Source organism: Lissotriton vulgaris, chromosome 3_1 (assembly GCF_964263255.1).
Source record: "Lissotriton vulgaris chromosome 3_1, aLisVul1.2, whole genome shotgun sequence".
NCBI lineage: Eukaryota > Metazoa > Chordata > Amphibia > Caudata > Salamandridae > Lissotriton > Lissotriton vulgaris.
This window is the reverse complement of record NC_141689.1, coordinates 42,597,157-42,622,031: the sequence shown is the minus strand read 5'-3', so window position 1 is coordinate 42,622,031 and position 24,875 is coordinate 42,597,157. Positions and strand designations below refer to the sequence as shown.

General features: G+C 49.6%; 1 long non-coding RNA gene across 1 annotated transcript in view; it reads left to right on the top strand.

Annotated features, from left to right (window-relative positions):
• The first annotated feature begins 20,917 nt into the window (after positions 1 to 20,917).
• LOC147725897 (uncharacterized) overlaps positions 20,918 to 24,875 on the top strand; it is a 33,732-nt gene continuing 29,774 nt past the window's right edge. Inside the window, exon 1 of the long non-coding RNA XR_015309401.1 lies at positions 20,918 to 20,990. This is a non-coding gene — a long non-coding RNA (uncharacterized LOC147725897). The remainder of the gene's footprint in view (positions 20,991 to 24,875) is intronic.

Here is a 24,875-nt window from a genome sequence, read left to right as displayed (position 1 = left end):
ATCAGCAGGTTGAGGACCTCTATTGTGAAGGTACATGGGGGTGGGATTGACACGAGGATTACGGGGATGTCTTTTCCTTGCTTTACAAAGTTCTGATTGTAATAAAGAAAGGTCACATGCCATAAACCAGTGTATAAGAGGCCAGGCCTCCGAGAGGCTGTTAGAGCACCTCGAGACGATACCTTGTTGTCTGATCTGATGTGTTCTGCTCCGTCGGAATAAACTTCTGTTTCCTGCCTTCTGGTCTCCGGCGCCTGCCTCATTGCTTGGTAATTTGAATGGTACAAGGGCGGTTAGCGCCGGGCAAATCTTGAGAAAGGTCCTAGCCCTACCTTTTTCCACATCAGTTCTCCTAAGCGTCTCTTGCTCTCCTTCTCTTATCTTACGTACCTCTCAATGCCCCCACATTCTAGGGTGACCAACATTTTGCAGCCAAAAATCGGCTAGATTTCACAAAAATAGAGGAAGGACTAAAATTGTAATTCAAGCCCGTGCACAGAATAACCTCTCTCCTCAGTAGAGAATTACAGAACAGGCAGTAAGAACATGCGTAAAATGCAATTTTTAAACCCAGCAGCTTGTTTTCTTTTCTTCTAGTTTCTTTGCAGCGGGCGCATGCACACCACTCGCGGGTTCACTGACAACACAACCAGTTGGAAAAGCATAACTGTGATTGAAATGTAAAAATATCGTGGCCACTGGTTGTGTTTAAAAAAAAACGAGGTGTCCGGATCACGGCAACTAATAAAAAAGTCTGCTCAACAATGTAAATACAGTTCCTTACAGCTTCGTCCCTCCCCCTCCTACGATGAACTTTAACACACTTTGAATCTGCTTAATTAGTCTCTCCACTGCTCATGCTGTGCTTCAGGTGCTGTTTAAATACAAATGTTGCTGCATTTCTTATTTGTGTTTTCTGGCCACAGTTGCCTCTCCTTTCCTCGGGCTGTGATTTAGGATTTTTTATTTTAAATGTTTAGCTGCCCCACCTCATCACACCCATCCCCCACGCCCAACCCGCCTGTCCATGCTTGTTTAAGGAGTAGCCATCTTTTATCGGCTGCCATTTTCCAGTGTTCTTAGCTTCCGGCACCGAGGACTGGTTATGGTGACTTATTGAACTTTCTTTTTGACCCAATCTTTTCGCTAGGGCCGGCGCAGAATGTGAAAAACAAATTTGCTGTGGGCCCAGCCACGCGGAGCAGATTCTGCCTCCTCCACACAGTGACAGTCATTGACTTTCACTAAAAGGCTCTGCTCAGTTCAGGCTGTGCAGCAGCAGGATGTTTTCATTTAAAATTCCTGCCGCAGCTAGCCCAGTCCCCCAGGAATTGCTGCTGCTACAAGCAGAATTAATCATTAAAGTGCTTCCGTGGCCTCCTTGACAGGTGCTACCCTCCCCTGCTTGTGGGGGCAGTGGCAGCTGGTGACATTTGAACCTGGTGGGGCGGGAAATGATTTCCGCTCTGTAGCTCGCGAGCGCGGTGCGCGTGTCCGAAAACCCCCCACACAACCCCCACCCCCGAGAAAAATGTGAAAATCGAGTGGACAAATGGTGCATTTGCAAGCAATTTTGAGAAGGAAGGAAGGTTAATAAAGAAATTGTGAAAGTGCAGTTATGACCGTAATAAAGAGATGTCATACAACATAGGTAGCTACCTGCTTATTCAATATGTGGCTTCATAACAGACTTTGAGATACAATGCATTTCTGACTACCTCACAGAGGCTTTTTATTTAAAAACAAGTAAACAGATCGCAAACTAGCAGAATTCAGCAACTGATGGCGATTGATTCCTTGGCCCAAGGAAATGGCGTTTCGTCTGGGTTTATCTACATATTTTGTTTTTATTATCAACCCCCTCCCCTCCTCTGCTTTCCACCGGATCCGGACAGGTACAGCATATACATTGTGTAAAGAGCGCAAAAATGGATTATGTGGCCATGGAGATACTAGTAATTTGCTGCAGCTGCGGCACTACAAAACATCAAACCTGCCATGATAGGAAGCGCTATATTTAAAAAAAACCTTACAGACTGAATGATGCCCAAACACGCCATGGCACTCTCAGGGGTTCAGCTGTGGGGGATCATGGGTAATGCTTAACAGGTCACGGGCAGGAGTTTAAAATACAATACAATTACAAAAGAGTGGTAATCACCAGCAGGAACAGTATATTATGGCTCACCTCAGTAGTACTAGTTCTCGTTAGTAGTCCAGCTCCACGACGACGAGGCAGGAAGAGTTACCATCAGGACAGGAGCTGACGAGCACGCACACCAGGTGTGATTGTGAAGCGGGCAGCACTGCGTGTGGCAATGGCTGCGGGTGCGGGGTCACAGTGAGACTAAGGATTAGCTGACGTCACGTCAGGCGTCATCAGGCAGGTCAGACTGACTCTACAGGATTGGCTGGAGCAGCCAAACTCCCCGCCCCATTAGGAGACCGGGGGCTACGGCATGAGGCAAACCCGGTCTCCCAAGGGGGGGGGCGGGGCGGGGGGCTAGTGCGCATGTCTGCGCCGGGCAGGAAAATGACCTGTCCGAAACATGACACACGCACTAGCACGTCTGCACAGCCCCCCACCCACTTTTCCCGATGGTTTCTGGTCCGGCCCGGTGACCGGCCGGCCAGAAACTCGTTGTTGAATGGTGTGTGATTTCACATAGTGTCGGTCCCGGATGGCGGCAGTGCGCATTGGCAGGGCAACGCCCAAACGCCTCAATGGACGCACCACCGCGGTGTGGGGGGTCGCCGGGGACTATACCCTTCAAGTTGAGAGTGGGGGCAAAGTGTCTAAAGGCACAGGGCACAGCTCTGAAGGCGTGTGCCACGCCATGCCTTCTCACCATGACCTGCCCTCTCTGGACCGGTAACTTACTCCTGTCTTCAGCATATCAAAACACTCAGGGCTTTAAGTGGGATAAAAAAAACTGGGGGGTCTCTCAAAGGGGCGTGGCTTTAAAACACTTATGCACAAAAATCTGTGTTTAGTATAGTGTGCCGCCCGACTTGTATTTTGCTGTTTCTGTCATTGCATCCAGGTATGTGATACAACAAGTAACAACTTACCTACAACAAGTAAGGACTATTGGCTTTGTCAATTGTTATTAGTTGCATACGATAAATAAGCTGCAACTATGGCTTGTTACATATAATATTGAAAACGCTTCCAATTAAAGCCCTGGTGAATCTACCACAATGTTGCTGCTCTTGCGTTTCAGAAAGAGAAGTGAAATTCAGAAAGAAAATGACTCTTTAAAAAGGATTTCCCTTCCCCCACAACCCTCACTTGGCATGACGTCATGCCGTAACTTCTCAACTAGTGAAAAGTGAGCAGTGTGGGCCGCGCACATCGATGTGCCTGCTCTCTCGTAACGGGTCTCTATCGGCCTGTTTTGCGCCCTGGCTCTTTTTTCTGGACTGCAGTGACAGCAAACTGCTGTCACTGCTGTCCGGAAAAAAACAAACCGGCTGTGCCAGCGCACAAAACAGAGCCCGATAGAGACCCGTTTCGAGGCCCCTTTTAAAAAACTGCCGGTGCTCAGACCCCTGGATACCCGGCCCACTTAAAGCCCTGAAAACACTGTCAGAGCAGCTGTCTGTAGTGAGCGACTCCACAGACTACAGATACCAGCCCGAGGCAGTAGCCAGTATTTACCTAGCTCTGCCAGTGACTTCTTCGGTAGATAACATGATGGTTAATCTTCCTAATGGATAGAGAGATAAGTTTTGTCGATTGCAAGTTTTGACTCACTAGCAGCACAGAGTGTTAATTTGCCTGCTACAAAGAATGTATATTCTGCATATCACAGCTACTATTTCATGTGGATAGTTCAGTGGGTAACTGCTTTTGCCACAGAGATTTTTTTGTTACTTGCATTTTATAAATTACAATACTAATCTTCATACTCTACTCAATGCAACATAAATACACCCCACATACCCATCAGTACCACATAATTACAAGCCACATAATTACACTCTACTCAATTCAACATACACTCCACATAATACCACTCAGTGCCAAATAATTACATGCCACATAATTACACTTTACTCAATACAACATAAATACACTCCATATAATACCACTCAGTGCCACATAATTACACGCCACATATTTACTCTACTCAATGCAACATAAATACACTCAACATAATACCACTCAGTACCACATAATTACACGTCACACAATTACACTCTGTTCAATGCAACATAAATACACTCCACATAATACCACTGTGCCACATTATTACATGCCACATAATTAGACTCTACTCAATGCAACATAAATACACTCCACAAAATACCACTCAGTGCGGCATAGTTATACGCCACATATTTACTCTACTCAATGCAAAATAAATAAACTCCACATACCACTCAGTGCCACACAATTACACGCCACATGATTACACTATACTCAATGCAAGTCAAGTCAAGTCAAAATTTGTATAGCGCGCTACTCACCCAGAGGGTCTCAAGGCGCTTAAGGGAGAGGAGTTCGCTACTGATCGAACAGCCAGGTTTTGAGTTGCTTTCTGAAGGAGAGGTGGTTCTGTGTAAGACGGAGGTGGGTGGGGAGGGAGTTCCAGGTCTTGGTCGCCAAGTAGGAGAAGGATCTTCCTCCCATGGTGGCTCTTCGGATGCGTGGAATCGCGGCGAGGGCTTGGTTGGACGATCGTAGTTGGCGAGTGGGGGTGTAAAAGGTCAGGCGAGTGTTGAGGTATCTGGGTCCTAGGTCGTGGAGTGCCTTGTGTGCGTGGGTGAGGAGACGGAACATGATTCTCTTGTTGGCGGGGAGCCAGTGCATGTCTCTCAGGTGACCGGACATATGGTTGTGGCGAGGTAAGTCTAGGATGAGTCGAGCGGAGGCGTTCTGAATGCGTTGAAGTCTTTTCTGAAATTTGGCTGTGGTTCCGGCGTAGAGGGTGTTTCTGTAGTCCAGTCGGCTGGTGACAAGTGCTTGGGTGACCGTCTTCCTTGTTTCGGTGGGGATCCATCGGAAGATCTTTCGGAGCATGCGTAGGATGTTAAAACATGATGATGAGTCGGCGTTGACTTGTCTGGTCATCGAGAGGGAGGAGTCCTAAGTTGCGAGCATGGTCCGTTGGTTTGGGTGCGCTGCCTAGGGCCGGGGGCCACCATGAGTCGTCCCAGGCAGAGGGGGATGATCATAGGATGAGGACTTCCTTCTTGTCCGAGTTCAGTTTAAGGCGGCTGTTCTTCATCCACTCGGCTACGTCTTTCATCCATTCGTGTAGGTTGGTTTTGGCGGTGGTTGGGTCTTTGGTGAGGGAGAGGATCAGCTGGGTGTCGTCTGCGTAGGAGATGATGTTGAGGTTGTGTTGGCGTGCGATGGATGCGAGGGGGCTCATGTAGACGTTGAAGAGGGTGGGGATGAGCGATGATCCTTGTGGAATGCCGCATATGACTTCGGTGGCCTCTGATCTGAAAGGGGGGAGGCGGACTCTCTGGGTTCTTCCAGCGAGGAACGAGATGATCCAATCCAATGCCTTATCTTGTATCCCGACGTCCCTGAGGCATTGTACAAGGGTGCGGTGGCAGACCGTGTCGAACGCTGCGGAGAGATCTAGGAGGATGAGGGCAGCTGTTTCCCCGTTGTCGAGCAGAGTCCGGATGTCGTCTGTGGCTGCGATGAGGACGGTCTCGGTGCTGTGGTTGGCTCGGAAGCCGGACTGTGAGGGGTCGAGGGAATCGTTAGACTCGAGGAAGGCGGCGAGCTGATTGTTGACGGTCTTCTCTATGACTTTGGCGGGGAACGGGAGGAGCGAGATGGGGCGGTAGTTCTTAAGTTCGGTGGGGTCTGCTGTAGGTTTCTTCAGGAGGGCGCTGAGTTCGGCACGTTTCCAGCTTTCCGCGAAGGTAGCGTTGTTGAAGGAGCAGTTGAGGATGTCCCGGAGTTCGGGTGCGATGACGGAGTCGGCCTTGTTGAAGATGTGATGGGGGCATGGGTCGGTTGGCGATCCGGAGTGGATGGAGCTCATCAAGCGGATGGTGTCTTCAGTGCTGATCGGGGTCCAGGCGTGAAGAGTGGTGGTGGGGGGTTTCGGTTCAGTGGTAAGGGGAGTGGACTGGTCGCCGAAGCTGTTATGAATGTCTGCGATTTTGCTGTGGAAGAACGAGGCTAGAGAGTCGCAGAGGTCTTGAGAGGGAGTGATGTCGTTGTTGCCGGCGCTGGGATTGGTGAGCTCTTTGACAATGTTGAAGAGTTCCTTGCTGTTGTGGGCGTTGTTGTCTAGTCGATCCTTGAATGCTGATTTCTTGGTGGTGCGGATCACCTGGTGGTGTTTGCGGGTGGCGTTCTTGAGGGCGGTCATGTTGTCTGTGGTTGGGTTTCTTCGCCAGGCTTTCTCGAGGGTGCTGCAGTTCTTTTTGGAGTTCTTGAGGTCGTCGTTGAACTAGGAGGCTTTTTTGCTTCCTTGCTTGTTGGGATGGTTTTTCAAGGGTGCTAGTTCGTTAGCGCAGTGGGTGATCCACTGTGCGAGATTGATGGCTGCTTGATTTGGGTCCGTTGATATGGCGGGAGGGTTTTGGTTCAGAGATGTGGTGAGCTGGTCGGTGGTGATTTTGTTCCAGTTTCTGCGGGTAATTTGTTGCGGGTGGTGATGTGTTGTGGTCTTTCTGAAGCTAAAGTGGACGCAGCTGTGGTCTGTCCATTGGAGTCCCGTGATGTGATTGAAGGAGATGTGCTTGCTGGAGGAGAAGATTGGGTCGAGCGTGTGTCCGGCGTAGTGGGTGGGGGTGTTCACCAGTTGTTTGAGTCCGAGATTGGCGAGGTTATCCAGCAGGGTGGTGGTGTTGTTGTCGTTGTTGTTTTCCAGGTGGAACTTAAGGTCCCCTAGGAGAATGTAGTCATCAGAGGGGAGGGCGTGTGGGCTGACAAAGTCAGCAATGTCTTCGCTGAATTGTGTGCGGGGTCCTGGGGGCCTGTAAATGAGGGTGCCTCGGAGTGTGGTCTTGGGGTCGGTGTGTATCTGGAAGTGGAGGTGTTCGGTGGCTATGGGGGTGTCGTCGAAGTTGGTCGAGATGCAGATGGTGTTCTTGTGGACGATGGCGATACCTCCTCCTGTTTGGTTGATGGGGTCCCTTCGGAGGATCTTGTATCCGTCTGGGATGGCTATGGCGATGTCGGGTGCTGATGAGGCGTTCATCCAGGTTTCCGTGAGAAAGACGACGTCCGGCGATGTGGTGTCGAGTAGGTTCCATAGTTCAATGGCGTGCCTGTGGACCGAGCGGGTGTTGAGCAGGATGCACTGCAGGCGTTTGTGATTGTAGTGTGGGTCCTGATGCAGCAGAACTTGCAGGATTGGCAGGTGAAGGGTCCATGGGTGCTTCCTGGGGCGGCTCGGTGGCAGTCGTGGAGGCAGCCGGTGTTGAGTGCGGTAAGGGTTGCGGCATCGTAAGTTCGGCGGGCGAGATGGCCTTTGCGGTCCAGGGGGTATGGCGCTGGATGCGGTCCAGGCAAATGGGCGTAGACGGGCTTACCTTTGGCGCGCCCGCTGCGCGTATGCGACTCTGCCATAAGTGGAGAGTGGAGGGGGCGGAGCGAGGGAGGAGCAGCTGGGAGGCGGGAGCGGGGTGGCGAGGTCCGGGGATGCTCGAGGGAACGGGGGATGGGGCCGCGGGGGAGCAGCGGCAGGGAGCGGGGAGGGTTAAGAGCACAAAAACAATGCAGGCGAGATCGGGGCCACAAGTAAGGCAATAAAGTAAGGCAATACGATACCAATACAAGTAAGGCAATACGATACCAGGCTCTATTGGGGCACAATCAGGAATACAGTAAGGCAATACGATACCAGGCTGGCGATTGCATAATTACACTGCACTCAATGCAACATATACTGCAAATAATACCACTCCGTGCCATATAATTACACGCCACATAATTACCCTGTTCTCAATGCAACATAAATACACTCCACATAAATGCACTCTATGCCATATACCACCAATCAACATAAATGCACTCCACACCAGGACACAATTTCACTAGGCATAATTTCACTCAACACCACAGTTCCAGGCCACACAATTCAACTCCACACATGTCCAATACACACTCCATAATTACACACCAAACAAAATATTTCAACCCCACAATCCGCAACGTACCTCCAATCCACACCATATAGTGGCACCACCTGAGCACCAAACATCACTCACCAACACAATTTTGCATCACTTGAGCATCAAGTAAGTTTGCCCTCGTAATCTGGCATCTGTTGATTCTCAAATACCACAACAACATAGGCTTTTGGATGACAATTACAAAGCGGAGTTTGATGAGCTCCTTATGTATTATTGTCACCAAATGAACTAGGTTCGCTATCAGCCAGCCTTGAAGAGCTTTTTTCACTGCTCTTACATTGATATATTGTTAGAATCAGAGATTTGTTACTAACTGTGTCTCACTCTCACGGCAGCCTTTGCAGTTGCTGTCTGTCATGTACTCAGAAACAATGCCTAGTTTTTAGCACTTTGTGCCAGTGAATCATTAGTATGGATGTGATCTAACCAGACACCCACTATTCTATTTCACGAATTAGAGCGGGCCTCCAACCCTGAGCAGTGGCCAGGAAGAGGTGAGGCTTTCTCCCAAGCATTTTTGGGTGAGTAAAAATAAATAAATAAATATATCTCTATCGTTTTGGAGAATGACCTATTGGCATAAAGAAACATATGGCGCAAAAATAATAGAAATGTGTGTCTGTGTTCTACCTATTTGTTGTCCCCTGTTGTGTATCTTCCTTTTTAGGAAAGAATCCTAAATACCTTATGAAACAGACATCCCCCGTCTGGAAAATCCAATGTACGGTAGGATGTTAGGTATCATTAATTTGTGTTAATTTTTGCTTTTTTCACTAAGCTTAGGTCAAGCTCAATAGCAGTAGTGTTTAAGAGGTCCTGACGAAAGCCGGGTACACTTTCCTACAATGGCTGAAACATGTTGACCAAATACCATCCTTAATAGACAGTTATTGTGTCAAACTGTCTCACACTCATTTTAATCTTGACACCATGATTTTCCCTAATAAAGTTTCCTTAAATCAAGGTAGCCAATTTTACATCTCACTTTCTGATTCTTTTTGCACACTTGTTCTCATTGCAATTTAACATCCCACACCATTCCAAACTTATTTGACTTTTGGTACGATCCATCACTGGTGGTTCCTTGGGTTTGGAGAAGCACATATTTCTAACAGGTGTGTGGCTCCTTAACCGGACTATCTTTGGTTCTATCCCAGATGATGAAGCCCTGCAATATGGGTGGGCTGATGGAATTCATTTCCTTTTTGTTGTACACACTTTACAGGTAGACACAGAATCCGTCACATTTCCCTTTGCCCCCATTAGTTGTACAGACCATCGACAGTCCTTTTGTATTGTTATACTTTGAATAAGGGGTTTGTCTGTCCTTAGGTCTTTAAATATTTTTCCCCTTAGACCCTCCACCAACCTTGTTTTTTGACGTTGATCTGTTGATTCTCCCCTATTGTCCGTCTGCTGCTCGTGTTCTAATTAAATTACTGTTTTCCATCCTCGACTCCCGCGTTATTCATGTCCCGCTCCTCCATAACAAAAAAAAATTATAACAAAAAAGCTTGAGAACAGACAGAAAGAAGTTGCCAGTAGTGCAAGTACCAACAAACTAGAAGACATTTTCTTTAATGTTAAAAAATGTTTTAATCAGGTTATTCAGTTGTATATAATGTCGTCTTGTTTTGTATAAAGGTATCAAAAATGCTTAACACTTTTTATTATAACTTGTCAACATGATGCACAGCAGCCACAATGCTCTACAACATAACCAAACGTTCTGGCTAAACACATAAGGTCCCAAAGGCGAGACCTATTCGCTATGCCAATGCTTGTTTGCCTTCCTTTTGAGTGGTTGACTTGCATCCTTCTACTGCTTACATTCAGGTCACTTCATGTTCCTTTTTTTTCTGACACAGATGGGCATAACTGTTTCACTTACAATGTGCCCTGGAGAGTATCCAATGTAGGCCCCGCACCGCAGCTAGCATTTTAATTCAAATGCAGACAACAAGGAAAACAAGCATTTACATGCAACTGGTCGCACATTTTTGAAAGTTAGAGCTATTGGGGTTGTAAATGGCAATGGTTTTTAGGTCGAGCCTACACAGCGCTTGCGCTGTATGCGATCTGTTGTATTACTTTGTGGAGTGATGGAGTATTGGTTTGGGCACCAGCAGCGCGGCGCACACTGCTTGTTCTCTTTATTCTTCTGCATTCTATTTCATTTTAACTTTGTTGCTGTAGTGGGGAGTGGCTTGGACGGCAGCGGCAATGGCTGCCTGATCGCGTCGCTCGGCGCCCAGAGGAGCAACTAAGGCGTTTTTCAGGAGGTTATACTCGACACCAGCAGTCAGAAAACCGGGCTCTGCCTCACCTCGACTAATAGCTCAGGATGTTGCCTCGGATTCCGGCCTAAGCGCCCCAAAGAAGCTGGTTTCGAGGAGTTACCCAGCGGCCCGAGGTCTCAGAGGATGAATCCTTAAAATGGCGGCGCAACGCTGAACAGGGCTACCCCAGGCTGACCCAGTCCAGCGCTTATCCAGGTACTGTTGTGACAACGCCACTGCGGGGAACAGTGCTTCCTTACTCCATCTCCGAATCAAAGCAGGTGGGTGCCCTCGACAAAGCACACAAGAGACATGTACCCTGCGCCTCAACTCTATACTGCCTGACCCTAACATGGTGGACGCCTTTCGGCAATAGTGGAACTTACTGCAGCTGACTTCCAATGTTCGGCCAGCAGCTTCAACTACAACCTGCATCCTGGGGTACATCATAGTAGTGGAGTTTTCAGGGCTCTATAGCCAGCTTATCCAACCAGGAGCAGCGGCGCTTATTTTCGCTTCCACCGAGCTCAAAATGGCGGCAAGAAGCTGACGCTAAACGCTCTGCGAGTCCCCCCAGCCGATCGAGTGCCTCCAACACTGCATCCCCTTATCTGCCGGCAAAAAGGTGCTTCCACTCTCGGCCCCGGAATAAATGTTGACAAAGGCTTTAAAAGACCCGATGCAAGCTGTGTTCACTTTTACGCCCGGAGCGGCTAAAATGGCGACGATCGGCAAACCTTGCCTTGCTCAGCATGATGTATAACCCAAACGATTCCTCCCCCGTAGCAGCCTGACAAACAGCGCTTCTTAACCCGACCACTGCTCTTCTCTCGACCACAGCTCTAAAAACTGGAGCTACGACCACTGACAGCCACAGAGGGGGTATACCTACGCTTCTGATCCACATTGCCAGCTTTCTAACGGCTCCTAAAAAGTGACATTCTAAGCCAAATTCACCAGCTTTCAAACCACTGCAGAGTGTGGCAAATCGCGGCATTCACAATTACAATCTGTGATCCTGCGGGTCCTTTAGTGGAATATACCAAGCTAGCCCAAGCAGCTCCAGTTCAACCACCAGGATAGGGTGCTAACCTTCCTGCGGTCCACTGTTACTGCGACCTTGGATACACTAGACCACTAGAACTCTAGAACTACAGGACCTACCGGTTCTACTAGAACCACTGGATCTACCACCAGGTCAGGGTGCCAATCACTTCACGATCTACTGGATCTACTAGGTCTACTGGATCTTCTGGAACTGCTCCACTCTAACTACTTCACCCTAACTACTTCACCCTACCTCTGACCATTCCAAGCAAGGTTAAGCAAGACTAAGCATTCCGGCACGTGCCTGTACATTGCCTCAACATGGCTGAGAGAGAAAGCAGAACCAACAATAAGAAGGTGCATCCGGAACCCTCACCTTCAGAATCTCCAATCAAAGCCAGATCAGACATATCGAGCACTATGGACATAATCTTGAAAAGGCTTGCAGAAGTCCATGATCGTGCTAAATCAACTAAAAGTAATACAGACACTATGCAGCTAGAACTCACGGCAATCCGGGCGGATATGAGCACGATGAATAAGAGCATCAAGGAAGCGGACCAACATATAAGTGATGTGGAAGACAGAACCTCCCAAACCTCCAAGATCATAAAACATCTCCAAACCACTGCAAGTGTTCTTATAAAACAAAACGCTGAATTGGAAGACCGCAACAGGAGGGGGAACATACGCATCTTTGGTGTGCCAGAAAATTCTGAGAAAGGGTGCGGGCTCATTTGTTGCTTTCCTCGAAGCATGGATACCAATGATCACGGGAATCAACTTCCAACATGGCCTAGAACTCGACAGAGCTCAAAGAATCCCGACATTCAACACCCAGGGGAGTAAGGGACCCCGTCCCCTGATCTGCAAGCCTCTAAGATTTCAGCATGTTGAAGCCATTTTGCAATTCGCCAGGAAGAATCATCAGGGCAAATGGGAAGGTCAACACATAATATTTACCCAAGACTACTCCAAGGAAACAGTGGAAACAAGGAAAGGGTTCCTTCTGCTGAGACAAACTGAAGGCAAAAGGTATCCAATTCTCATTTTCCGTCCTCTCCAAATTCAAAATTATCGAAAATGGCAGACCTCGCATCTACTCGTCTCCTCATGAGCTCGCTCGATACCTAGAAGACTCTCCACCACAAAGCATGGACCAGTCCGGCAGTTCCACTAATAAGAGGAAAACGGAAATCCAAGACTCCTCTGTTTCTTGACCTGCTGATGATCTACGTACTGGTATTGTACTAACTATGTGATTGTTAATACTTGTTCTTGCGGCCATTTGGTCCGGTCCAGGGCTTTGTCTAGCAAGAGAAAGCAGCGACCCAGTTCTCCTATATCGCCGGTCCTGCTGAGTGATCTGTTTTTTATTAATGTTCCCAGCCCTGATTATTGCTAATATTAACTTACGATGTTATATACCTCTGTGGGGGGCAACCACAGGCCCATTCTTGATTTCCTTGTTCAAATGGTTCAAAATGACTCTGCTTCCTGTTATATGCCATTTGCTCTGAGTCCTGAAATGGTTTATGCTATGTTAACTCATGATTTGCCTGTGATGCCTATCATTTGTCCTGGGTTTTTGGGACTTGCTATTGGCTCCTACTGTCTTGTGTTTGCCTGTGATGCCTATCATTTGTCCTGGGTTTTGGGGACTTGCTATTGGCTCCTACTGTCTTGTGTTTGCCTGTGGTGCCTATTATTTGTCCTGGGTTTTGGGGACTTGCTATTGGCTCCTACTGTCTTGTGTTTGCCTGTGGTGCCTTTAATTTGTCCTGGGCTTTGGGACTTGCTATTGGCTCCTACTGCCTTGTGTTTGCCTGTGATGCCTTTAATTTGTCCTGGGCTATGGGGGCTTGCTATTGGCTCCTACTGTCTTGTGTTTGCCTGTGGTACCTTTAATTTGTCCTGGGTTTTTGGGACTTGCTATTGGCTCCTACTGTCTTGTGTTTGCCTGTGGTGCCTATCATTTGTCCTGGGTTTTTGGGACTTGCTATTGGCTCCTACTGTCTTGTGTTTGCCTGTGGTACCTTTAATTTGTCCTGGGTTTTTGGGACTTGATATTGGCTCCTACTGTCTTGTGTTTGCCTGTGGTGCCTTTAATTTGTCCTGGGCTTTGGGGACTTGCTATTGGCTCCTACTGTCTTGTGTTTGCCTGTGGTGCCTTTAATTTGTCCTGGGCTTTGGGACTTGCTATTGGCTCCTAGTGTCTTGTGTTTGCCTGTGGTGCCTTTAATTTGTCCTGGGCTTTGGGGACTTGCTATTGGCTCCTACTGTCTTGTGTTTGCCTGTGGTGCCTTTAATTTGTCCTGGGCTTTGGGACTTGCTATTGGCTCCTAGTGCCTTGTGTTTGCCTGTGGTGCCTATCATTTGTCCTGGGTTTTTGGGACTTGCTATTGGCTCCTACTGTCTTGTGTTTGCCTGTGGTGCCTTTAATTTGTCCTGGGCTTTGGGACATGCTATTGGCTCCTAGTGTCTTGTGTTTGCCTGTGGTGCCTATCATTTGTCCTGGGGTTTTGGGACTTGCTATTGGCTCCTACTGTCTTGTGTTTGCCTGTGGTGCCTTTAATTTGTCCTGGGCTTTGGGACATGCTATTGGCTCCTAGTGTCTTGTGTTTGCCTGTGGTGCCTATCATTTGTCCTGGGGTTTTGGAACTTGCTATTGGCTCCTACTGTCTTGTGTTTGCCTGTGGTGCCTATCATTGGTCCTGGGCTTTGGGACTTGCTATTGGCTCCTAGTGTCTTGTGTTTGCCTGTGGTGCCTTTAATTTGTCCTGGGCTTTGGGGGCTTGCTATTGGCTCCTACTGTCTTGTGTTTGCCTGTGGTGCCTTTACTTTGTCCTGGGCTTTGGGACTTGCTAATGGCTCCTACTGTCTTGTGTTTGCCTGTGGTGCCTTTACTTTGTCCTGGGCTTTGGGACTTGCTATTGGCTCCTAGTGTCTTGTGTTTGCCTGTGGTGCCTATCATTTGTCCTGGGTTTGGGGGACTTGCTATTTGCTCCTAGTGTCTTGTGTTTGCCCGTGGTGCCTAATATTTGTCCTGGGTTTTGGGGACTTGCTAATGGCTCCTAGTGTCATGTGTTTGCCTGTGGTGTCTATCATTTGTCCTGGGTTTGGGGGACTTGCTATTGGCTCCTACTGTCTTGTGTTTGCCTGTGGTGCCTTTACTTTGTCCTGGGCTTTGGGACTTGCTAATGGCTCCTAGTGTCATGTGTTTGCCCGTGGTGCCTTTAATTTGTCCTGGGCTTTGGGGACTTGCTATTGGCTCCTACTGTCTTATGTTTGCCTGTGGTGCCTTTACTTTGTCCTGGGCTTTGGGACTTGCTATTGGCTCCTACTGTCTTGTGTTTGCCTGTGGTGCCTATCATTTGTCCTGGGTTTTTGGGACTTGCTATTGGCTCCTACTGTCTTGTGTTTGCCTGTGGTGCCTTTAATTTGTCCTGAGCTTTGGGACTTGCTATTGGCTCCTACTGTCTTGTGTTTGCCTGTGGTGCCTATCATTTGTCCTGGGTCTTGGGGACTTGCTATTCGCCCCTACTGTCTTGTGTTTGCCTGTGGTGCCTTTAATTTGTCCTGGGCTTTGGGGACTTGCTATTGGCTCCTACTGTCTTGTGTTTGCCTGTGGTGCCTTTAATTTGTCCTGGGCTTTGGGACTTGCTATTGGCTCCTAGTGTCTTGTGTTTGCCTGTGGTGCCTATCATTTGTCCTGGGTTTTTGGGACTTGCTATTGGCTCCTACTGTCTTGTGTTTGCCTGTGGTGCCTTTAATTTGTCCTGGGTTTTTGGGACTTGCTATTGGCTCCTACTGTCTTGTGTTTGCCTGTGGTGCCTTTAATTTGTCCTGGGCTTTGGGACTTGCTATTGGCTCCTAGTGTCTTGTGTTTGCCTGTGGTGCCTATCATTTGTCCTGGGTTTTTGGGACTTGCTATTGGCGCCTACTGTCTTGTGTTTGCCTGTGGTGCCTTTAATTTGTCCTGGGTTTTTGGGACTTGCTATTGGCTCCTACTGTCTTGTGTTTGCCTGTGGTGCCTTTAATTTGTCCTGGGCTTTGGGGACTTGCTATTGGCTCCTACTGTCTTGTGTTTACCTGTGGTGCCTTTAATTTGTCCTGGGCTTTGGGACTTGCTATTGGCTCCTAGTGTCTTGTGTTTGCCTGTGGTGCCTATCATTTGTCCTGGGTTTTTGGGACTTGCTATTGGCTCCTACTGTCTTGTGTTTGCCTGTGGTGCCTTTAATTTGTCCTGGGTTTTTGGGACTTGCTATTGGCTCCTACTGTCTTGTGTTTGCCTGTGGTGCCTATCATTGGTCCTGGGCTTTGGGACTTGCTATTGGCTCCTAGTGTCTTGTGTTTGCCTGTGGTGCCTTTAATTTGTACTGGGCTTTGGGCACTTGCTATTGGCTCCTACTGTCTTGTGCTTGCCTGTGGTGCCTATCATTTGCCTGGGTTTTGGGGACTTGCTATTGGCTCCTACTGTCTTGTGTTTGCCTGTGGTGCCTATCATTTGTCCTGGGTTTTGGGGACTTGCTATTGGCTCCTACTGTCTTGTGTTTGCCTGTGGTGCCTTTAATTTGTCCTGGGCTTTGGGACTTGCTATTGGCTCCTAGGGTCTTGTGTTTGCCTGTGGTGCCTATCATTTGTCCTGGGTTTTTGGGACTTGCTATTGGCTCCTACTGTCTTGTGTTTGCCTGTGGTGCCTTTAATTTGTCCTGGGTTTTTGGGACTTGCTATTGGCTCCTACTGTCTTGTGTTTGCCTGTGGTGCCTATCATTGGTCCTGGGCTTTCGGACTTGCTATTGGCTCCTAGTGTCTTGTGTTTGCCTGTGGTGCCTATCATTTGTCCTGGGTTTTGGGGACTTGCTATTGGCTCCTACTGTCTTGTGTTTGCCTGTGGTGCCTATCATTTGTCCTGGGTTTTGGGGACTTGCTATTGGCTCCTACTGTCTTGTGTTTGCCTGTGGTGCCTTCAATTTGTCCTGGGCTTTGGGACTTGCTATTGGCTCCTAGGGTCTTGTGTTTGCCTGTGGTGCCTATCATTTGTCCTGGGTTTTTGGGACTTGCTATTGGCTCCTACTGTCTTGTGTTTGCCTGTGGTGCCTTTAATTTGTCCTGGGCTTTGGGGACTTGCTATTGGCTCCTACTGTCTTGTGTTTGCCTGTGGTGCCTATTATTTATCCTGGGCTTTGGGACTTGCTAATGGCTCCTAGTGTCATGTGTTTGCCTGTGGTGTCTATCATTTGTCCTGGGTTTGGGGGACTTGCTATTGGCTCCTACTGTCTTGTGTTTGCCTGTGGTGCCTTTACTTTGTCCTGGGCTTTGGGACTTGCTAATGGCTCCTAGTGTCATGTGTTTGCCCGTGGTGCCTTTAATTTGTCCTGGGCTTTGGGGACTTGCTATTGGCTCCTACTGTCTTATGTTTGCCTGTGGTGCCTTTACTTTGTCCTGGGCTTTGGGACTTGCTATTGGCTCCTAGTGTCTTGTGTTTGCCTGTGGTGCCCATCATTTGTCCTGGGTTTGGGGGACTTGCTATTTGCTCCTAGTGTCTTGTGTTTGCCTGTGGTGCCTATTATTTGTCCTGGGTTTTGGGGACTTGCTATTAGCTCCTAGTGTCTTGTGTTTGCCTGTGGTGCCTTTAATTTGTCCTGGGCTTTGGGGACTTGCTATTGGCTCCTACTGTCTTGTGTTTGCCTGTGGTGCCTTTAATTTGTCCTGGGCTTTGGGACTTGCTATTGGCTCCTACTGTCTTGTGTTTGCCTGTGATGCCTTTAATTTGTCCTGGGCTTTGGGACTTGCTATTGGCTCCTACTGTCTTGTATTTGCCTGTGGTGCATATCATTTGTCCTGGGTTTGGGGGACTTGCTATTTGCTCCTAGTGTCTTGTGTTTGCCTGTGGTGCCTTTAATTTGTCCTGGGCTTTGGGGGCTTGCTATTGGCTCCTACTGTCTTGTGTTTGCCTGTGGTGCTTATCATTTGTCATGGGTTTTGGGGACTTGCTATTGGCTCCTACTGTCTTGTGTTTGCCTGTGGTGCCTATCATTTGTCCTGGGTTTTGGGACTTACTATTGGCTCCTACTCTCTTGTGTTTGCCTGTGGTGTCTTTAATCTGTCCTGGGCTTTGGGACTTGCTATTGGCTCCTACTGTCTTGAGTTTGCCTGTGGTGTCTATCATTTGTCCTGGGTTTTGGAACTTGCTATTGGCTCCTACTGTCTTGTGTTTGCTTGTGGTGCCTATCATTTGTCCTGGGTTTTGGGACTTGCTATTGGCTCCTACTGTCTTGTGTTTGCCTGTGGTACCTATCATTTGTCCTGGGCTTTGGGACTTGCTATTGGCTCCTACTCTCTTGTGTTTGCCTGTGTTTCCTATCATTTGTCCTTGGCTTTGGGGACTTGCTATTGGCTCCTGCTGGTCAGTGCTTGTCGGTGGTTCAATTATTTGTCCCGGGTCTTGGGGTCTTGCTTTTGGCTGGTAACAACCCACCAGTACCATGCAATTACAAGTCCAATTTCATTTATTCATTAATTCATTTGTTCATTCATTCATTTCATAGCAGCTAACTTATACTTTGTGTCTGCAGTCGTATGCAGGGACTATGTGCCACTAAAATTACACCTCACTACTCTCCAGTGCACCAACCAAGCTTTAGCTCTGCAACTGTCTGGTTAAGCACATAGACAGCTGCAGTGATGGTAACAAGCTGTTAGCCCAATGGATGTTGTGTACCTGCTCCTGAGTTTGAGTGTGCGGCGTACGTGAGTTTGAGTGTGCGTCGTACGTGAGTTCGAGTGTGCACCACTGGTAAGGTGGCCATATCCCACATAACCTGGCAGAAGATAGCATCTTCTCTTCTGCGTTTTCTCCACTGTCCCTCTTTGGCCTTTCCCTCTGGTCCTGTCCATGGAGCAGTGAGAGCAGGTGAGGTCTCAGCCCCACCACCTCAGGTTGCCTACACAAGTGCCTGAGATCTGAATGTCTGGATGAGTGGCAGCAGGTGAGAGCAGGTGAGGTCTCAGCCCCACCACCTCAGGTTGGCTACACAAGTGCCTGAGATCTGAATGTCTGGATGAGTGGCAGCAGGTGAGAGCAGGTGAGGTCTCAGCCCCACCACCTCAGGTTGGCTACACAAGTGCCTGAGACCTGAATGTCTGGATGAGTGGCAGCAGGTGATGTCTCAGCCCCACCACCACAGGTTGGCTACACAAGTGCCTGAGATCTGAATGTCTGGATGAGTGGCAGCAGGTGAGAGCAGGTGAGGTCTCAGCCCCACCACCTCAGGTTGGCTACACAAGTGCCTGAGATCTGAATGTCTGGATGAGTGGCAGCAGGTGAGAGCAGGTGAGGTCTCAGCCCCGCCACCTCAGGTTGCCTACACAAGTGCCTGAGATCTGAATGTCTGGATGAGTGGCAGCAGGTGAGAGCAGGTGAGGCCTCAGCCCCACCACCTCAGGTTGGCTACACAAGTGCCTGAGATCTGAATGACTGGATGAGTGGCAGCAGGTGAGAGCAGGTGTGGTCTCAGCCCCACCACCTCAGGTTGGCTACACAAGTGCCTGAGATCTGAATGACTGGATGAGTGGCAGCAGGTGAGAGCAGGTGAGGCCTCAGCCCCACCACCTCAGGTTGCCTACACAAGTGCCTGAGATCTGAATGACTGGATGAGTGGCAGCAGGTGAGAGCAGGTGAGGCCTCAGCCCCACCACCTCAGGTTGCCTACACACGTGCCTGAGACCTGAATGTCTGGATGAGTGGCAGCAGGTGAGAGCAGGTGTGGTCTCAGCCCCACCACCTCAGGTTGGCTACACAAGTGCCTGAGATCTGAATGACTGGATGAGTGGCAGCAGGTGTGAGCAGGTGAGGTCTCAGCCCCACCACCTCAGGTTGCCTACACAAGTGCCTGAGATCTGAATGACTGGATGAGTGGCAGCAGGTGAGAGCAGGTGAGGCCTCAGCCCCACCACCTCAGGTTGCCTACACAAGTGCCTGAGATCTGAATGACTGGATGAGTGGCAGCAGGTGAGAGCAGGTGAGGCCTCAGCCCCACCACCTCAGGTTGCCTACACAAGTGCCTGAGACCTGAATGTCTGGATGAGTGGCAGCAGGTGAGAGCAGGTGTGGTCTCAGCCCCACCACCTCAGGTTGGCTACACAAGTGCCTGAGATCTGAATGTCTGGATGAGTGGCAGCAGGTGAGAGCAGGTGAGGTCTCAGCCCCACCACCTCAGGTTGGCTACACAAGTGCCTGAGATCTGAATGTCTGGATGAGTGGCAGCAGGTGAGAGCAGGTGAGGTCTCAGCCCCACCACCTCAGGTTGCCTACACAAGTGCCTGAGATCTGAATGTCTGGATGAGTGGCAGCAGGTGAGAGCAGGTGAGGTCTCAGCCCCACCACCTCAGGTTGCCTACACAAGTGTCTGAGACCTGAATGTCTGGATGAGTGGCAGCAGGTGAGAGCAGGTGAGGTCTCAGCCCACCACCTCAGGTTGCCTACACAAGTGCCTGAGATCTGAATGTCTGTGTGAGTGGCAGCAGGTGAGGTCTCAGCCCCACCATCTCAGGTTGCCTACACAAGTCCCTGAGATCTGAATGTCTGGATGAGTGGCAGCAGGTGAGAGCAGGTGAGGTCTCAGCCCCACCACCTCAGGTTGCCTACACAAGTGCCTGAGATCTGAATGTCTGGATGAGTGGCAGCAGGAGAGTGGCTCTGTTTTCTGCTGCTCCAACCATGATACTCAGAGGGCGGCAGACCCTGACCACGTCTGGAAGCAGCAGAGACTATGACCCTTTTCCAGAGGCCACTTCTGCTGCCACCTGACCGGAAGTACAGGCCTGAGACCAGTACCATCAGAGACTCCGCATCCAATCCCCGCGCTACTCTCATGCTGCATGAAAGCAGCACGGGGATTGGCCTGAGCGGGCTGGTTTACCAGAGGAAAGATTTACATACGCACCCAGCAATTCTTATTTTGTGAGACTGCGGCTTTGGGTGGGGGAAGCGGGCAATGCATGATTTTCACGCATAAATAAGAATATGCAAAATTAATATGAACATGTTCTTTAAAAATACATCCGATGACTGAGTATGTGGTAGATGAACTGATTAATTGCTTTGATCTTCATTGGCATAACTTTCTATTGAAAATGCTCTATGAGGTATATTTTCCATCCTTTGCCTCATACATGTGGAGGCACCAGAGCGCAGGCGCAGAGGGGTCGCACGCTACTCGATGGAGAGCCATAGATGGAACAGGGCGTGTTTCTCGTGAAGCTCCTTTGAGTGTTTCGATGTCATGTATGAGGACCAGAGTTATTCACTCATTAAGTTTTGTTTTTATGCTTCGGTGGGAAGATATCTTAATATTTGCTTAAGCTAGACATACATCAGAGTGAACACTCTCTCATCTCGTGCCTCATTGAAGAGATCAAGAGGGTAGAATATCTCCTCCTTACTGACTCTTCTGTTTCTTGACCTCAGGCTTCCTGTCTGCAGAAGCCCCTGTGATGTCACCACACTCACTCTGGGAGAAGGCCAAGAAAGTGCACCTAAGCCAGGTAAGAATGAGCCAACCACTGCAGGACTTCAGGAGTTCTTAGGTGCACCACCATGGAAGACCAGCCGCAGTTGGTTGACCTGCATAATTAAAGACCAGTTCTCCACGCTGAACTTTACAGGTACTCTGTCTGTACTGCGCATGAGCAGTTTAGCCCCTTGTGAAGGAGAGTGAAGACTAGAGCGACAGGAAGGCAGCTCCAGTCAACGATTGATTGTGCACTGATGAGGATTAGGGAGATGAGCATCTCACGCCTGGGAGCAGTTCTTGGCCCCGCGGTCCAGGTCACCGCTCCCCTGCTGCCTATCATTCCCCACCTGACTCCCTGACCAGGTACTGCGCCCCTGAGCCATGGTTGGGTCTCGCTGGGGGATTATCACGTTCTTCCAGGATGCAACTCAAGACCTGGTTGTTCGATGATCACACCATCATGCAGCAAAATTATTCTCCAGTGCTTCAAGACCCTCAAAGGTGATTTGCTGCACGCTATAAATGACTGATTGATTGAGTGACACCATTTATCGACAACTGGATGCCAGAAATGGCTAACGTTTCAGGCTAAATCAGAACATTTGGATTTATAAGCAACGGGGCCAACCTTTACCACCCGCCTCGCATCAAGAAGAGGTAGATGCAGAGGGCGAAGGTTGGAGGGTGATATGATTGGACCTTCTGACTGTAGAATCAAGTGGGCTGCAGCAGGCAGCACAGCCTCGGGGTATAAAAATGAGGAGCTAGAAGGCCTGCCAGCCCAAGATTTCCTGAATCCAGGCGAGGGACCAGTGCTACAGCAGTTAGGATGAGACGGGCCAGAGTGAACAGATCAGAAGGTCAGATCAGATGGGGGAGTGAGCAGGTCCGAGGTTGGGATCGTATGCAGCTAGATGGCACAGGTCAGAGGGTTGGGTCATACGCTGCCAGGGTACACAGGTCAGAGGTTTGGGTCATACGCTGCCAGAGTGCACAGGTCAGAGGTTTGGGTCATATGCTGCCAGAGTGCACAGGTCTGAGGTTGGTATGAGATAGGGATGGAGTGTGCAGGCCAGAGGTTGGAACATATACAGCCAGAGGGCGCGGTTCAGAGTTTAAGATTGTACGCAGCCAGAGTCCTCAGTTCAGGGGTTGAAATGAGATAGGGATAGAGTGCGCAGGCTAGAAGTTGGTATTATATGCAGCCAGAGGGCACAAGTCAGACGTTGGACTCAGATGAGGCCAGAGGGCGCAGATCAGAGATTAGGATAGATGGGGCCAGAGAGTACAGGTCAGAGGGTGGGAGAGATGGGGCCAGAGAGTGCAAGTCAGAGTCTGGGATCAGATTAGGCTAGATGGCCCAGGTCAAACGTAGGGATCATATCACATGCGGAGTGTTTAGAGGTTGGGCTGCAATGAGACTACAGTGAGCAAATAAAAGGTTTGGAATAGATGGAGTAAGAGTGCGGATGTCAGAGGTTGGGATCAGATTAGGCCAAAGGGCGCAGGTCAGAAGTTGGGATCAGATGGGGTTAAAGTGAGCACTAAAAGGTGAAGAGAAGATGTCGTGAGAGTGGGCAGGTCAGAGGTTGGGTTGAGATGGAGCTAAAGTGAACAGGTCAGAGGTTGGGGTGCAATGGCGCTAGAGTAAGCAGGTAAGAGGTTGAGTTTAGATGCAGCTGGAGTGAGTGGGTTAGAGGTAGGGATGAGACTGAGTTACAGTGAACAGGTCAGAGATTGGAATGAGATGGAGCTAGAGTGAGCAGGTCAGAGTTAGGGATGAGACTGAGTTACAGTTAACAGGTCAGAGATTGGAATGAGATGGAGCTAGAGTTAGCAGGTCAGAGTTAGGGATGAGACTGAGTTGCAGTGAACAGGTCAGACATTGGAATGAGATGGCGCTACAGTGAGCGGGTCAGAAGTTGGGTTGAGATGGAGCAAGAGTGGGCAGGTCAGAGGTTGGAATGAGATAGAGCTAGAGTGAGCAGGTCAGAGGTTGGAATGAGATGGAGCTAGAGTGAGCAGGTCAGAGGTTGGGGTGCGATGGAGCTAGAGTGAGCAGGTCAGAGGTTGGAATGAGATGGAGCTAGCATGAGAAGGTCAGAGGTTGGGCTGCGATGGAGCTAGAGTGAGCAGGTCAGAGGCTGGGGTGCGATGGAGGTAGAGGGAGCAGGTCAGAGGCTGGGGTGCGATGGCGCAAGAGTGAGCAGGTCAGAGGTTGAAATGAGATGGAGCTAGAGTGAACAGGTCAGAGGTTGGAATAAGGTGGAGCTAGAGTGAGAAGGTCAGAGGTTGGGGTGCGATGGAGCTAGAGTGAGCAGGTCAGAGGTTGGGGAGTGATGGCACTAGAGTGAGCAGGTCAGAGGTTGGAATGAGATGGAGCTAGAGTGAGCAGGTCAGAGGTTGGGGTGCGATGGAGCTAGAGTGAGCAGGTCAGAGGTTGGGGAGTGATGGCACTAGAGTGAGCAGGTCAGAGGTTGGAATGAGATGGAGCTAGAGTGAGCAGGTCAGAGGTTGGGGTGCGATGGAGCTAGAGTGAGCAGGTCAGAGGTTGGGGAGTGATGGCACTAGAGTGAGCAGGTCAGAGGTTGGAATGAGATGGAGCTAGAGTGAACAGGTCAGAGATTGGAATAAGGTGGAGCTAGAGTTAGACGGTCAGAGGTTGGGGTGCGATGGAGCTAGAGTGAGAAGGTCAGAGGTTGGGGAGTGATGGCACTAGAGTGAGCAGGTCAGAGGTTGGAATGAGCTGTAGGGAGCTAGAGTGAACAGGTCAGAGGTTGGAATAAGGTGGAGCTAGAGTGAGCAGGTCAGAAGTTGGGGTGTGATGAAGCTAGAGTGAGCAGGTCAGAGGTTCAGAGGTTGGAATGAGATGGAGCTAGAGTGAACAGGTCAGAGGTTGGAATAAGGTGGAGCTAGAGTGAGCAGGTCAGAGGTTGGAATAAGGTGGAGCTAGAGTGAGCAGGTCAGAGGTTGGGGTGTGATGAAGCTAGAGTGAGCAGGTCAGAGGTTGGAATGAGATGGAGCTAGAGTGAGAAGGTCAGAGGTTGGGGAGTGATGGCACTAGAGTGAACAGGTCAGAGGTTGGAATAAGGTGGAGCTAGAGTGAGAAGGTCAGAGGTTGGGGTGCAATGGAGCTAGAGGGAGCCGGTCAGAGGTTGGGGCATGATGGAGCTAGAGTGAGCAGGTCAGAAGTTGGGGTGTGATGAAGCTAGAGTGAGCAGGTCAGAGGTTCAGAGGTTGGAATGAGATGGAGCTAGAGTGAGCAGGTCAGAAGTTGGGGTATGATGGAGCTTGAGTGAGCAGGTCAGAAGTTGGAATGAGGTGGAGCTAAAGTGAGCTGGTCAGAGGTTGAGGTGCGATGGCGCTAGAGTGAGTGGGTCAAAGGTTAGAATGAGATCGAGTTAGAGTGAGCAGGTCAGAGGTTGGGGTGTGATGAGCTAGAGTGAGCAGGTCAGAGGTTGGGGTGTGATGGCGCAAGAGTGGGCAGGTCAGAGGTTGGGGTGTGATGAGCTAGAGTGAGCAGGTCAGAGGTTGGGGTGTGATGGCGCAAGAGTGGGCAGGTCAGAGGTTGGGGTGCGATGGAGCTAGAGTGAACAGGTCAGAGGTTAGAATGAGATGGAGCTAGCATGAGAAGGTCAGAGGTTGGGCTGCGATGGAGCTAGAGTGAGCAGATCAGAGGTTGGGATGAGATGGGACCAGAATGAGCGGGTAAAATGTTGTGAGTAGATGGGGCGAGAGTGTGCAAGTCAGAGGTTAGAAGCAGATGGAGCTAGAGTGTGCAGGATCGAAGTTGGGATGAGATAGGGGCAAGAATGTTCTGGTCAGATATTAGGTGAGACCGGGACAGTGTGAGTAGATGAGAGGTTGCGACAAGATGTGGTGTGTGCGCAGGTCAGAAGCCGGGATCAGATGAAGA